The 15,000-nt window shown below is 46.6% G+C and overlaps 1 protein-coding gene across 12 annotated transcripts in view; it reads right to left on the bottom strand.

Annotated features, from left to right (window-relative positions):
• Positions 1-15,000, bottom strand: part of taok3a (TAO kinase 3a) — a 48,056-nt gene that overhangs the window by 28,505 nt on the left and 4,551 nt on the right. For 6 of the 12 annotated variants that reach the window (XM_035529652.1, XM_035529657.1, XM_035529650.1 and 3 more), the window contains one exon: positions 4,191-4,282. The exons of 1 other annotated variant lie outside the window; for it this stretch is intronic. The gene's annotated coding sequence lies outside the window, so the exon portion shown is untranslated. Of the gene's footprint in view, positions 1-4,190; positions 4,283-4,385; positions 4,448-15,000 lie in introns of all 12 variants that reach the window. 5 more of the 12 variants (XM_035529655.1, XM_035529651.1, XM_035529653.1 and 2 more) reach the window with 2 other exon arrangements.

Below are 15,000 nucleotides of genomic sequence, written 5' to 3'. Positions count from 1 at the left end.
AATCACACTGAGACTCTGAATGACAACCATATCCCTCCACTACACAGGTGTGTTAGATTAACTCGTTACATTAACGAGCGTTACCTAGATTACATCAGATCACACTTCACCATTAACTCGTCAGACTCACACTCATTTCCCTGGATGCACAATAAACAGAAACGCACAGATAAAGGCAAACAACAGAAAGCATCTGTCCTGCAGTGAAGCAGACCTACACAGAGTAGCAAGTTCGTGTGCAGGACAGTGCTTGTGTTGCTTGGCAACAGTCCCAGTCCGGTTGCAGAGCTGTTTGTGTTGGTAGAACCAAACAGATGATTACATAAACAAACAAATCATAATCTGTTGTTGTTTATTACTATTGACTAATATAAGGCGCTTGTAGATCTGTTGTTTCAAAGCAACCTCACACTGGAGGTCGTGCAGCGATACTGAGCAACTCTGTCGCACTACGACCAAACCACAGCCATGCTGATGTTCAGTATTCAGAGGTCACGCACACACACAAATAGCTGCAGAGATGTGCCTTTCACACTCAGAGACGTCACTAGTTAGTAATGCACAAGTATGTAAGCACACACACACTCATGCACAGATGTATTCTGACTCAGAAAAGAGATTCATTCAACTGTGCATGACGCAAAGTAGCCAAAAACACACTCTTCATTATTCCAGGACTAAGTCTCTGTGCCTCCACACACACAATGTTTGCTTCCATCTCTGAAATACAAGTCCAGTAGACCAAACGACCCCTTCAGCCTTTTAACATGAACATATGATAAAGTTCACACGTTTAAAAATCCCACACATGTAAAAACCCAGATGTTTTAAAATCCACACGTTTAAGGCTTTGTGAACTGAACAGTTTTTGGCTAATTCTCTCTCTCTCTCCCTCTCTCTCTCCCTCTCTCTCCCTCTCTCTCTCCCTTCCTCCCTCCCTCCCTCCCTCCCAGTAAGCTTTATTGCCATAACCACACTCATTTACAGTACTCCCAAAACAGTATTGAAGGTAAAGAAGAGAAAAGAATTGTGTGTGTGTGTGCTGGCTGCACACTGTCCCTCGTGTTGTGGTGGGCAGACGCATCTCGCTCAGCTAAAGTGCTGTTTAGAGACACATCTAAAAGTTGGGGCGAATCGTCTCAAATTTTGTAAAGTACATTTGCTGTATTTAGTGGACTGTTTCGCACTGCGTGAGAAAGTGCAGCTCTGTCTGTCTCTTGTCTGGCAAGGGCTCTACTCTCTGGACAGCCGTGATGTCTTATATGGGCCAGTCTGGATGTCCAGGCTATGTTCTCCGTGGGTCGTCTGCTACAATGTCCTGACGTTTCAGGGCCAGATGGTCCTGCATTTTGCTTACGTGTTCCAATGTAGTTTTGTTTCTGAAGTGTTGTAATTTGGTTTGGTCTGTTTGTATTTCCGACTGGTCTTAAAGTGTGTCACACACACACACACACACACACACACACACCCCACAGAGAGTGCCTTCATCGCAAAACATTCGGAACAGTAGAATTCATTTCAGTCGCATCACAAGGTGTCTTCACAAGATGCAATAATGGCCTTCTAATCACTCATCGCCATGCCAACACGGAAGCTTCCTCAGTTCCCATTTGAGCCAGCTTCGGGCCGTATGACATGCTGGGCGTGAAGGTTTTCCTTGGATGGGTGTAATTAAGGTCATTGACTGGCACTCCCACTCTCGCTGCAGACATGCATTGCAGCATCACTACGTTCATTCATCATTTCTCTTTGCAAGGCAACATCCCTCATTTACACATGGAAGCATGTGATTGGTTGGTGCGGCATTTCTAGTGTCTCCCTATTGCATCACATTCATGTGTTTAACCCCCCGTCTCACTCTCTCCATCCCTCTCCAGCTTTCCATCTCTCTCCACCTTTCCTTAGTTGCCGGCGTCTTTAATACTTCAAACACTGACCATCCTGACGTGGTGCGTCTGCAGGAACCACACTGGCCAAGACACGTGGCCCAGCAACCAATCAGAACTGCAGGAGCTACACTGGAGGAGTGGTTCTGAAGAGCTCTAGGGATGAACACTCCCCCCCCCCCCCCAAACAGACACACTCACGCAAATGAGCCGAAATGATGCAAGAAGGTGCCAACAGGTTGGGGGAGAGAGAGAGAGAGAGAGAGAGAGAATTCCAGACTCAGAGTGCACTATCCAGCTGTAGACTGGATTTCTCTGTAGCTGTAGAGAAATCTTGCCTCCCAAAAGTCCAGAGAATGACAACAATACAAACCTCACCAAACCCAGCCAGAGATGGACTTCCTCAAAACATAATGAGATTCCCAAAGAATTCTGTAGCTACATCAAAACAAACAGCAACCTCTCAAAATGACGACAAATGACTGTGTCTGTTAGGGGCGCAAACAATATTCCAACACCAACACACAGTGTTAGAATACTGTGTTACTGCTGGAATACTGTGTTACTAACACAGTAACAGTATTCCAACACTAACATTAGTGGGAATGGCAATATTACTGGCTCCCTATGAACGAGTGACCATGTCTCACACTCACACACACACTCACACGGTCCTCCTCTGAGAGGGGGTGGACTTCGGGAGTTTTCATACAGAATTTTCTTCATTTTCATCACATGAATGTTGTCACTGAACAAAACATATCCAAGAAGTGGTTCCTGTCTGAGGTCAACATGCTTTCACCTGTTACAGTCAGCAGAGGTTAAGGAATATGCAGCAGTAATAATAATAATAATAATAATAATAATTATTATTATTATTATTATTATTATTATTATTATTATGTCTGGCATGTTTTCTAAAACCACAAGTCTATACTTGAGCTTCACTGACTGGAATCTGAACTAAAACATCAGAGCACAGAGAACGTCCTAGCAAACATGAACACACACACGAACACACACACGAACACACACACGCAGCTGCTTTTGTAACATCCGTAACAGTGCTGAAGCCCCTCACCCTCACACACACACATGGATGTTACAAAAGCTGCTGTAACAGTGCTGAAGCCCCTCACCCTCACACACACCTTCCCCAACTCTCTGATTCTCTCCCTCAACTGTGGGATGGAAGCGTGAGGTCATTTTTATTTCTGACTTGGGTTTGCCAATGTTTCCATTAACAATACTGACACATTAGCCATCTGATGAATGCAGCCAACTCCTGGGGACGTGTGTGTGTGTGTGTGTGTGTGTGTGTGTGTGTGTGTGTGTGTGTGTGCACATGCTGACGGAGAGACATGGTGAACATACGTGAAGACAACAGTCAGACAGAAATATTTCACATGGTACTCTCATGACCTTGGCAGAGGGGGAGGAAGGCTGTGATGTGATCATTGTCTTCCTCTTTCATTAGCACACGCGTGCACACACACACACACACACAGAAAAATGAATAAATAATTACTACAGGATCTCTAACGAAAGAGGAATATTCTCCTCTCTCCCTCACTCACACACACACACACTCACACACACACACACACACACACACACACCCGTCTGACTGGAGAGAAGGCCAGGAACGTTTATCTGAGTTAAACCACAAGTTCAGGGTGAGAGATTGTCAGAGAGATACGTCGGGTCAACAAGGTGAAGATGACGCGTTTTAGGGATGAAACTCTCTGTACGTCACGCTGGACAACAGATGTGGCTAAATGTAACTACAATATTTAAAGAGCAGAGGATTGTGGGAAAATATACAGACAGACAGACAGACAGACACACACACACACACTTTCCCTCCTGTGGTTTAGCCTAGGTGATGGAGTCAGTGGGCAATAGCCTCATTCATTTCCAGGGTTTGTGGATGCGCCTGTGTTTGGCTGTTCTGCTGTATCTGGGTTTGGAGAGTTGAAGTCTGTGCCACTATAGAACGCTCAGCAAAGCCAGATGGACCCACACGGACCCTCCCTGACCCTCTCACACGGATCCTCACCCCCATGTGTTCTCTGCCTTCTGTGGTTTGCACCATGCACTACAATATGATTTTTTAATGCCAATAATACTTATTTAAATGGTTTCCATAGTTTCAAAAACTATTAGAACCTAATGATGGTTTATGCCTAAATATTTTTTTAAACTAATATTTTTTATATATGTGCGCGCCAATTGTCACCTCCCCAACACACACGCGCGCGCACACACACACACACACACACACACACACACACACACACCTACCTTTAAATGCTGTGTGGGATGGAGCCGTTAGGTGAAGTGTGTGTCCTCTAGAGAGAGGCCTCCTGTCTCATGACCGACAGACACTCAAAGTCCTGCGAGAGAGAGAGATATTACTATTATTGTTGTTATGGAGAGTGTCTGGATAGGTACTTTTTATTCCTGTCTCTTGAACAGGCACATCTAGAGCATCAGTACCTAAAACTGGATATGTGGGCTTCAACAGGGATGTACCTGACACAGCCGGAACTAAAACTGAACTGAGAGAGAGGGAGAGAGAGAGAGAGGGGGGGGGGGGGGAGAGAGAGAGAGAGGGGGGGGGGGAGAGAGAGAGAGAGAGAGAGAGAGAGAGAGAGAGAGAGAGAGGGGGGGGGGGGAGAGAGAGAGAGAGGGGGGGGGGGAGAGAGGGGGAGAGGGAGAGAGAGAGAGGGGGAGTGAGAGAGAGGGGGAGAGCGAGGGAGGGAGAGAGAGGGGGGGGAGAGAGAGAGGGGGAGCGAAAGAGAGAGAGAGAGAGGGGGAGAGAAAGAGAGAGAGCACACAAGAGGTTCTTGTAGTTGGGAGTTATTATTATTATTATTATTATTATTATTATTATTATTACTACTATTATTATTATTACTATTATTATTGCTATTATGGGTAATTGTAGTACTGTTGATTGAAGTAGTAATAGTGATGTTGTTGTGTAATAATAATAATAAATATCTCTATCTGCTATCTGCTATTTGCTGATACATGATTTAACTTGTTTAAATCCATTTTCCCTTTTGTTAGTAGTAGTAGTAGTAGTAGTAACAGTGTCTTTCATACCCAAGAACATTTTACAATCAACAAATCTGTAGTTTATCATTCTACGCTCTACGTTAATTTCTTCATCAAAGCCTCGGCAATACAAGGGGGAATATTTGTCACACCAGTAGTGCACCACTGAACTGTCTCTCTGTCTGTCCATCTGTCTGTCTGTCCATCTGTCTGTCTGTCCATCTGTCCGTCTGTCTCCGTCTGTCTCTGTGAGATGACATTGAGGTGTTGGTCCTTCCTAAGTGATCGTCTCCGTGCCACAGAGAAAGTTTCCTGTATAAACTTAAACAGCAGCAGCGTCCTTTGTTTTGTTCAGTGGTGCTGTTGCACTCTCTTGCACCAGCCTGTTGCACAAAACGCACAAAAACAAAAACACCCAAAACAGAAGGAAGGAGGAAACAGCCGCATTGTGATTCAGAACCGGCCCAAATCAGGAATCCCATGTGTAACTGCCCGGGGATGAGGATCACACACACACACACACACACACACACACACACACACACACACACGGGGATCTTTAGTTTCTCCACAATTTCCGACCTCCACCCCAACACCTCCCCACCACGACCTCCACTCTCCACCCCAACACGACCTCCACTCTCCACCCCAACACCTCCCCTCTCCTCCACCTCCAATTGGACACAGTGAGTGAGACACAGGAGGGTAGAGGAGTAGAGGAGAGGATTGTGTTAGGGAGTTTTTAATGATTCATGGCCTCAACATCAAACGCTCCACAAGCATCTTGCGTGGGGTGGTGGTGGGAATCATAGATGGTATTCCCATGGTATTCCCATTCCCATCAGCATCCATTTCTGTCATTTCCACACTGTAAACAAATGAAACTGACACTAGAACAGGTTTTTTTTTTTTAAAGTTTGCTATATTTACACCAGGAGAGAAGAGCTGGACGTTTACAACACACAGAACCACTGTTGTTCCTCTGCACTTGGACGTAAAAGCACAAAGTGGTGTCAAATGAACTTTACCAGTCCGGCATGGAATTACAACCTTCAGAACTACAGCCTGGTTAGCAGAAACAGCAGCAGCTGTGTGCAATTAGAAGCCTAAACCCTTACCTAACCCCAACCCCTAACTCTAACACTGACCTTAACTCTGACCCTGACCCTGACCCTAGGCTTCTTGGTGGAATCAGAGCCCTTGGTCCGGATTTCCAGAATTTGACGTTATGTCTAAAGTCATCTAATCTAACCTACTGTATTCTAATCTACTGTACTGGTGTTCAGAGCTGCATGTAGACGATCTCTGCCACACACTCGCAGCTGCATTCTGGGAAAGAGCTTATGGCTAAACACAACAGCAGACACCCCCCCCCCCCCCCCCCCCCCCCCCCCCGTGAGCCAGGCCACAACCTCATGGAAAACGAGGAAAAAAGGAAGGCCTCCCCAATCAGAGCTCAGGGAGTAGGAGCACTGAGAGAGAGAGAGAGAGAGAGAGAGGGAGCTGTAATGTTTAATTCTCTTCTGGTGTGTGTCGGTGGCAGTTGGCTGGGGAGAAACTGCAGTGCCTTCTACTTTCCAAAGAATCACGAAAACAAAACGACACCAGCGTAGACCGACAGATGACGAAAGACTTCATCCAAATTTAATCGCACACAAAGAAAAGCATCACTGGGCTGGACTAAAAACAGACAGACAGTGCTCCAGTGTGCCAAGACAAACCGCTGTCCAAATAACAGCCCAGCAGGAGTCACATCCAGTCAGCTGTGTGTGCCGTGTGTGTGTTCAGAAACAGCGCAACACATCTGTGTGCTGACGGGCTCTCTGGAGTTGGTCAGAACTCTGAGGTAAAGCCCACTGTGGTCCACGCATCACCACCCCAGACCCAGAGTCACGCCCGCGCCCGCCTGGGTCTCACGCGCACGCGCGTGTGTGTGTGTGTGTGTGTGTGTGAGAGAGACAGTTGGACGTTTGGGAACTGGAGCGTATCTAGAGGGGAACAGGCCGACGGCAGCAGCACCCTGCCTCAAGATAAGGGAGGTGAGTTGTGTGGGAGACCGTATCTCATGTGCCCCACACACGCGCCCGAGAAGAGAGAGACATCAGTACAGCAGGAAACAGAAATATGGTGAAATAGAGAGCCTGTGACAGACAGACCTGGAACGAGAGAAGGTGTCACCCAAACAGTAACAGGACACCAGATGACAGAAGACAGCACATAGCTGCTATTACCCAGACTAGCAGAACTGTTACGACCAAGGGACAGGACATGTACAGGACATGCGCAGCTGTACCACCAGGCCCCGCCCCCAGACGCCACCCAAATGATGTTACTCGTCAGGCAGAGTGTTAAGAGAAGGGCAGCATCCAATCATACTATTAACATGAAACCCTCTCCACCAATGAGAGGCTCTGTAGACATTCACTAGCCAATGGATAATCAAGCAGGTATTCTAGCGTAACTTCACATAGTCTTCTGACACACGAGACAGACAGCCGCTAAAAACCAGGATTGCAGAAGTGTGTGAGTGAGAGGGAGTGTGTGTGTGTGTGAGAGAGTGAGAGGGTGTGTGTGAGTGAGTTAGAGGGTGTGTGTAAGTGTGTGTGTGTGTGTGTGTGTGTGTGTGTGTGAGTGAGTGAGAGAGAGGGTGTGTGCGCGTGTGTGTGTGTGTGAGTGAGAGGGTGTGTGTGTGTGAGTGAGAGGGTGTGTGCATGTGTGTGTGTGTGCATGCGTGTGCGTGTGTGTGTGTGAGTGAGAGGGAGTGTGAGTGAGTGAGAGGGTGTGTGCATGTGTGTGTGTGTGTGAGTGAGTGAGAGTGTGTGTGAGAGGGTGTGTGCATGTGTGTGTATATGTGTGTGTGTGTGTGTGAGAGGGTGTGTGCATGTGTGTGTGTGTGTGTGTGTGAGAGTGAGAGGGAGTGTGAGTGAGTGAGAGGGTGTGTGCATGTGTGTGTATATGTGTGTGTGTGTGTGTGTGTGAGTGAGAGGGTGTGTGCATGTGTGTGTGTGTGTGTGTGTTTGTCATCATCACTTTCATTACTATCATCACTACACAGCATTTAATCTAAAAGAAGGAACTCCATGTGTCACACAGCCCCTAAAACCCAACAAGAACGATATCGAGAGAGACTGAGACGTGAGAAATACAGAGACAGTGTGAGAAAAAAAAAAAGAACGGCCAAACGTAAAAACGTAAACACTCTAAAGCCAAAGATGGATCAGAAGCAGGCGGCCCACTCTGCGACAGCTGATTGTGGGAGGAGCCCAGCAGGAAAATGAGGTGGAGTCATGCACACACTCTGGCTCCTCCTAGCCACCGGGGGTGGGGCCAGCCCTGCAGCGCGGGAACCTCTCCTGAGAAGCCACAGGAAAACAGAATTCCCACGTGACGGAGCCACGGAGGGGTGGAGGTCGTGGCGTCACGGTGGAGCCGCTCGCATGCCTTCACCTGCGGCTTCCTGTTCCGTTTCCTCTTCCCAGCAGCCTCTGCGGCCCTGTGACAGCCCAGATTTCTTCTCTACAAAATAATGTACAAAGCAGGATGTGCACAGGTCACATGGGTGATCAAAACAACATGGAGGGTGAGAGAGAGAGAGAGAGAGAGAGAGAGAAAATGAAAGAAAAAGACGGGTGGAAAGAGGGAGAGAGTATGCATTGAGTTTGTCCTCTTGTTCACCTGTGTTACTAAAATTCATTCCTGGCTCATGGCATGAGGTACCCAAGTGTATGTTTATATAAGACAGAGACACAGGGAGAGAGAGATTTTTAAAAATAGCAGCAGGTTTGTTAAAGTGTTTGTGGATGATATGTTCAAAACCACAGAAACTGAAGAAGAAAAAAACAAATTTTTTCACTAAAAAAAAATCACATAAAATTATTCCAGAAACAATGGCTGAGGCCAGACTCTACCCTAAACTGATGTCTGCCATTCTCTCTCTCTCTCTCTCTGTCATATAGACACACACACACACAGCCAGAAAGCTCTCTCTCAGAAAAGGCTGATTATAGCACACTGTGTAATGTAGGTCATTACACAGACCTACAGGGCCCTATCACTGCACGGTTGTGCGGTCTCACACACTCAATACAAATATTATAAAGAGAAACAGAGAAAAAGAAACACACACACACACACACACACACACACACACACACACACACACACACACACACACTACCTGACTGTACCTCCACGCATCATTAGCAATGACTGATCAGTAAACACTTGGTTATGTGCTTAAGAAGTTCACACAGATTTGAACCACAAACATACAGCCAAAGCCTGTACACCATCGCCATGGTGACAGGTGGACCTTTACACCATCGCCATGGTGACAGGAGGACCTTTACACCATCGCCATGGTGACAGGAGGACCTTTACACCATCGCCATGGTGACAGGAGGACCTTTACACCATCGCCACAGTGAGAGAAACTGCCAACTCTGTCAGTCATAAAAACTGATAATAGAGTGTTTGGAGTGTGTGCATGGATGTTTTCTTGTTCTCCCCGAGTCTCACCCCTGTAGTAGACTGTAAACTGGAATAAACTGTGTAGGAAGTGAATGTTCTTTGAGCTACAGGAACACTTAATGTATACAGGAAGTCTACCAAAGAGCCCGCCCCCCACACAGGAAATCACCTAAACTCTTACACAGCCACTCTCAAACACACACCCACCATTTACTGTCAATTAGAATATTGTACCTTATAATAATGTATCTTTGCACAAACACACACTCCCTTAGAGATTACACAAATATGTACGTGCATACACACACATAGCTCTAGATTTTAATAGGAGCTTCTCTGAGCCCAAAAGGATTTTCCAAATCACAGGCAGCACACACACACACACACACACACACACACACACACACACACATCCTGTCACTCCATCACCAGCTTTTAACTCCATCAAATATTCAGGGTCTAAAATGCCACAGTTTGAACGGGAGAATAAAACAGTTCCAGGGATGTTATTTATGTCTCATAGATGTGGTTGGGCCAACAGCCAATGGCCATGATGACATACCACCCCCCCCCCCCCCGAGTCTGTGAGAGAGAGAGAGAGCGCGAGAGAGAGCGAGAGAGCGAGAGAGAGAGAGAGAGAGAGCTGTGTATTTGGTACCTCTACAGCTGGAGATGAGGTCATCCAGGCTGCAGATCCCTTGGGAGATTTGGGTCTCATGTGCACAAATTCATGAAATTGCCTTTATAAGAGTCCATCTGTAAACTCCCACAGCTCCCCCCAGTTCACCGTGTAACTCCCACAGCTATCCCCAGTTCACAGGCAGGGTTACCCCTACTGGCTTGGGCTTCTAGTTTCAGAACACTCAACATGATCAATTCATAAACCAGAGAGAGGGGGGGGGGGTGCATCTAGGTCATGAAGTCATCCTCTAAATATAGAAATATGAGGATTTTTTTTTAAACTTGCTTTGCTCAAAGCGAACATTACTGTAGATTTTTACGGAGCAGGTTTGTATATCAATCTCTGTGCAATTAAGAGTATCAGTGTGTGTGTAGTTTCATCTCTGCAGGGAAGAACATGATAAAATAAAATAAAGTCAACTGCATCTTAGTTGAAGCGCTGAATGTTGGCTGCAGTGTGAGACCAGATTACCAGTGATGAGAGCAGGCAGGACGCGTCACAATGCTCAGCTGCACTGGTGCTTCTACAGACTCTGAATTCAACTAAACAGATGAGAAGACTCAGAACCCAACAGAGTTGTTTTATAATTAAAAAAAAGACCAGGCAACATTGCACGCACACACCCACACTGCACCAATATACGCACTGCACGCACAAACCCACACTGCAGTAATATACACGCACTGCACGCATATATACACCCACACTGCACTAATACACGCACTGCACGCATATATACACCCACACTGCACGCATACACGCACTGCACGCATACACACACTGCAGTAATATACACGCACTGCAGTATACACGCATTGCAGTAATATACACGCACTGCACGCATACCAACACTGCAGTAATATACACGCACTGCACGCATACACACACTGCAGTAATATACACGCACTGCACGCATACACACACTGCAGTAATATACACGCACTGCACGCATACACACACTGCAGTAATATACACGCACTGCACGCATACACACACTGCACGCATATACACACACTGCAGAAATATACACACTACATGCATATACACACACTGCATATATGCATGTAGTGCGTATGTTACCGTATTGTAAGGTATTTCTTCACTCTCCTCCAGCACACAGTCAGGTCAATGTCTGTGTGTGTGTCTGTGTGTGTGTGTGTGTGTGTGTGTGTGTGGTTGAGGGAAAAGTGTCATTCCCACAAGTCCTTCTGAAGTCCTGCTTTGCCATGTGTGTGTGTGTGTGTGTGTGTGTGTGTGTGTGTGTGTGTGGTGGCAGTAATAGCCCTGACAGGACAGATGCCATCTTTAGGTCCTGACTCATTTTCTCTCTCCCTCTCTCTAAAGGGGCCTCTGTAGAAAGCCGAGGAACATATGACCAAATAATGTGAAGTGCACAGTTCAAACTCAGGTGAACAGGATTATGCACCTACATTATGCAGCTCCACTGTTATACAGTTGCAAATGTTTATCAAAACCTCCATGAGTCCAGGGAACTAATCATCACTCCTACACCACACCTCCACCTCCCCAGAGATGGAGGAAGAATCCATACCTAAATTCTGATTGTGTTAAAAAAGAAAACAACTGATGAGTCCTCAGTGACTGGCACGTGTTATTTTGACCAGCATGTGTGCAGTATGATTCTAAATAACTTTCATCATACTCCTGGGATGCCAGAAGTTTTGTGGCTTCACCAATCTGAAACATGTGAATTACTTCAACAGGTAAAGCCCAGAGAGGAGGGAGAACAGAGCTTCACACAGAGAGGGTTCTGCAGAACTGGAACTGGCAACCATAGAGATCCTTCATTAAATGGCAACAGGCACACGTATATATGCGCACACACACACACACACACACACACACACAAAGTTATGTAAACTATCAATTTAAATAAATACATTATACAACTCAAAACAAAAATATTGATATAACAGATCCAACACCGATATCTCTAATATACATTGATATATCATGATATAATGACAGAATGCATCGATTATACCACTGAACTGAGCCAATCAAGATGCCCACCAGCCATCATTTTTTAGAGAAAATTTATTTTATTATTGTTCAGTAACTCTGGTATGTCTTACCCAGAACACAGGCCAGCTAGCACTGGGAGCTGCCATCACACCAGAAGAACAATAGGACTTCCTGTCAAACGCTACTTCCTGTAACAGCGTGTGTGGCCATTATTGTATCAGGAAGTGATTACTGAACGCGAAGGTCAAAGGGGACTTCAGAGATCATGGCAGAACGGAGACCAGCATGAGCGTTTATTCCCCCCAACGTCCCCCAGGGTCCCTCATCTATCAGAACACGCGTGCAGGCAGGAACAGAGGGGGGGCCTGTGTGTGTGTGTGTGTGTGTGTGTGTGTGTGTGTGTGTGTGTGTGTGTGTATAAAAAGGGGAGGGATTTTAGCAGGTAGAGTCAGTGGTCCACTGCCATGAACTGATTGGTTTGTTGTGTTTGTTCTTGCATAATTAGTTAATTAGTGATGTGTTTATTAAATGGGTCTGGGGAGGCTGATCTCAGACCTGTTAATCCAGGATGCTGGATTAGATCTACAAGAGAGGCATGGTCTGGACCTGTAGTGGGAAGGTGTTGCATTTCATCACGGAAGACGCATGTGTTTGTGAGACTTCAGTGAATGACAAGAAAGGAAGTTTGATCCTCAGCAATTACTGTTTTGTCTTCCAGCGAGAGGTGGAAAGAGAGAGTGGGAGGGAGGATGGAATGGACGGACAGACGGACAAACAGAACCAGGTACACGCGCACAGCAGGTCCAGTAACACATGAATGAATATCCACCAGAATACCTCTCTCCTCTCTCCACCCGGGGAAAGTCTGTAGGGGCTCTAGATAGAGTGTGACCCTGGGTGACCTCACATCCCTACAGGACATAGGGCTGGGGACGGATTTGCAGATGGACAGTCAATAAACAAACAAGCTAACAAATTAAAAAAAAAAAAAAAAAAAAAAATACATCTTTTGTGTGGACCAATGGAAGATTCAGGTTTACAACCTGTAAGGATGTTTTGTGGGTTTGTGATGTTTAAAGCATCTACGAGTGTAAAGTGTGGAGTTGTTAGCTGTAGCTAAGCCACAGACCCAGAGCTAGACTTTACACACAACATGGCAAACAAATTAAGGGTTTTACCTAAAGCTGGGTGGAAATATGGCAATGTGTGCTTTTCTGATCACTAAATGTCAAACAGGGGCAGTTGACCAACGAGAGCAGACCAGGTAAATCGAGAAGTGGAGTGTAAACACACAGGTGTCCTAACACAGAGTTTTAGACAGAGAAACGGTGAGCTTTTGGAACAACGAAGCCTGCCAATCTATTCTAGTAGACCCCAAATTAAAATGACGAACAATGAAAATAATCATAACAGGTTCCCGTGAATCATTCCTGCCTGGAGTGATGGTAAAACCGGCAGTTAAGGGTATTAAAAAGATACAAACAAAAATGTATTAAAAGATAAAAGGCTATGAACCAAACACGCAGACAATGCCAGGAGTGTTCCAGCTGGCTGAAACGAAGGCCTTTGGTTTGTGAGAGGTGGCTCTATAGATAGAGCACGGCTCATTATCTCACGCTCCCCTCTTACTGGCAGAGCTGTCTGTCAAATACAAAAGGAGGGTGGGGGTAAAAGAGAGAGAGAGAGACAGGGTTCTGTTGCAAATCTTGCCTGCACCCTCACCCACACACTCAGAGCCCAGAATGGCACAGCACGGTCCCATCACCATACCTCCTCCGCACTGCACTGCGTAAGCACGCGGCCCCCCCACCCCGTCCCATAGGGGTCGTTGGGCGTGTGCTGCATACTCCCACAGGACAGGACAGGTTTCCCCATAGCCTGCCAAGGTTGGGACACACACCCACCACACTCACTCTCTGCCTCTCCGAGACCCTCTTTAGTTTTGCTACGAGACCCTAACGACTGAAACTGAGGGGGGTTTGCTTGTTCATGATGGTTTCCCTCAGTCTACTTCTCCCTTATGAACATTTACCAAACAGTTATGTGAAAAATTCACATCGCTAACAAAGCACATTCATTCCATAGACATTCCACCAAGATAATCCGTAGAAGGCTCTGGAGTGCTTTGGGCCTCTCCCTACTGCAGCACACCTGATCCCAGACACACGGGGAATTACCCAAAAGTGTGGACCAGGTGTGTCCAAATAAGGACAGCAGAACAGAGCCACTCTGCCGGAAGACTACATTCCGTGACACACTCACATGCTCGCTCGCTCGCACGCACGTTTGCTCACTCGCACGCTTGCACACGCGCACACGTTCATTTGCTCGCTCACATGCACTCGTTCGCTCGCTCGCGCACACACACACACACACACACACACACGTTTGCTCGCTCCCTCACACACACACACGCTCCCTCACACACACACACACACACGTTCGCTCACTCGCTCACGCGCACACGTTTGCTCGCTCATGCTCACACGCACGCGTTCGCTCACACACACGCAAACGTGCGTTCGCTCACACACGCTCACTCACATGCACGCACACACGCTCCCGGGGACACGCGCCCGCGTTCGTGCGCTCGGGGACACGCGCCCGCGTTCGCTCACACACACACACGCACTCTCACACACACGCTCGCTCTAGATTTCCAGGGTACATTATAAACAAAGAGCCTTCGTTTATAATGTAGTCTGGAAATCTAGAGGCCTCACGTTACCCCAGTACACCCGCTCCAGACTGGCAGTAGAGTCCTAATTGTACACATCCTGCTTGTTTAATTTATAATGACTGTTGGCTACACACTCAGCACATATTACCTGTTACCATTTAGACAACCTACTACCATTTAGACAAAAGGTGAGGTAATCTTATTCTTAATCTACGGTCAGTGTTAGGCTTCTA

The sequence above is a fragment of the Electrophorus electricus genome, chromosome 9 (assembly GCF_013358815.1).
Source record: "Electrophorus electricus isolate fEleEle1 chromosome 9, fEleEle1.pri, whole genome shotgun sequence".
Classification (NCBI taxonomy): Eukaryota; Metazoa; Chordata; class Actinopteri; order Gymnotiformes; family Gymnotidae; genus Electrophorus; species Electrophorus electricus.
The sequence above is the reverse complement of the archived record's forward strand: the minus strand, read 5'-3'. Positions and strand labels throughout refer to the sequence as shown.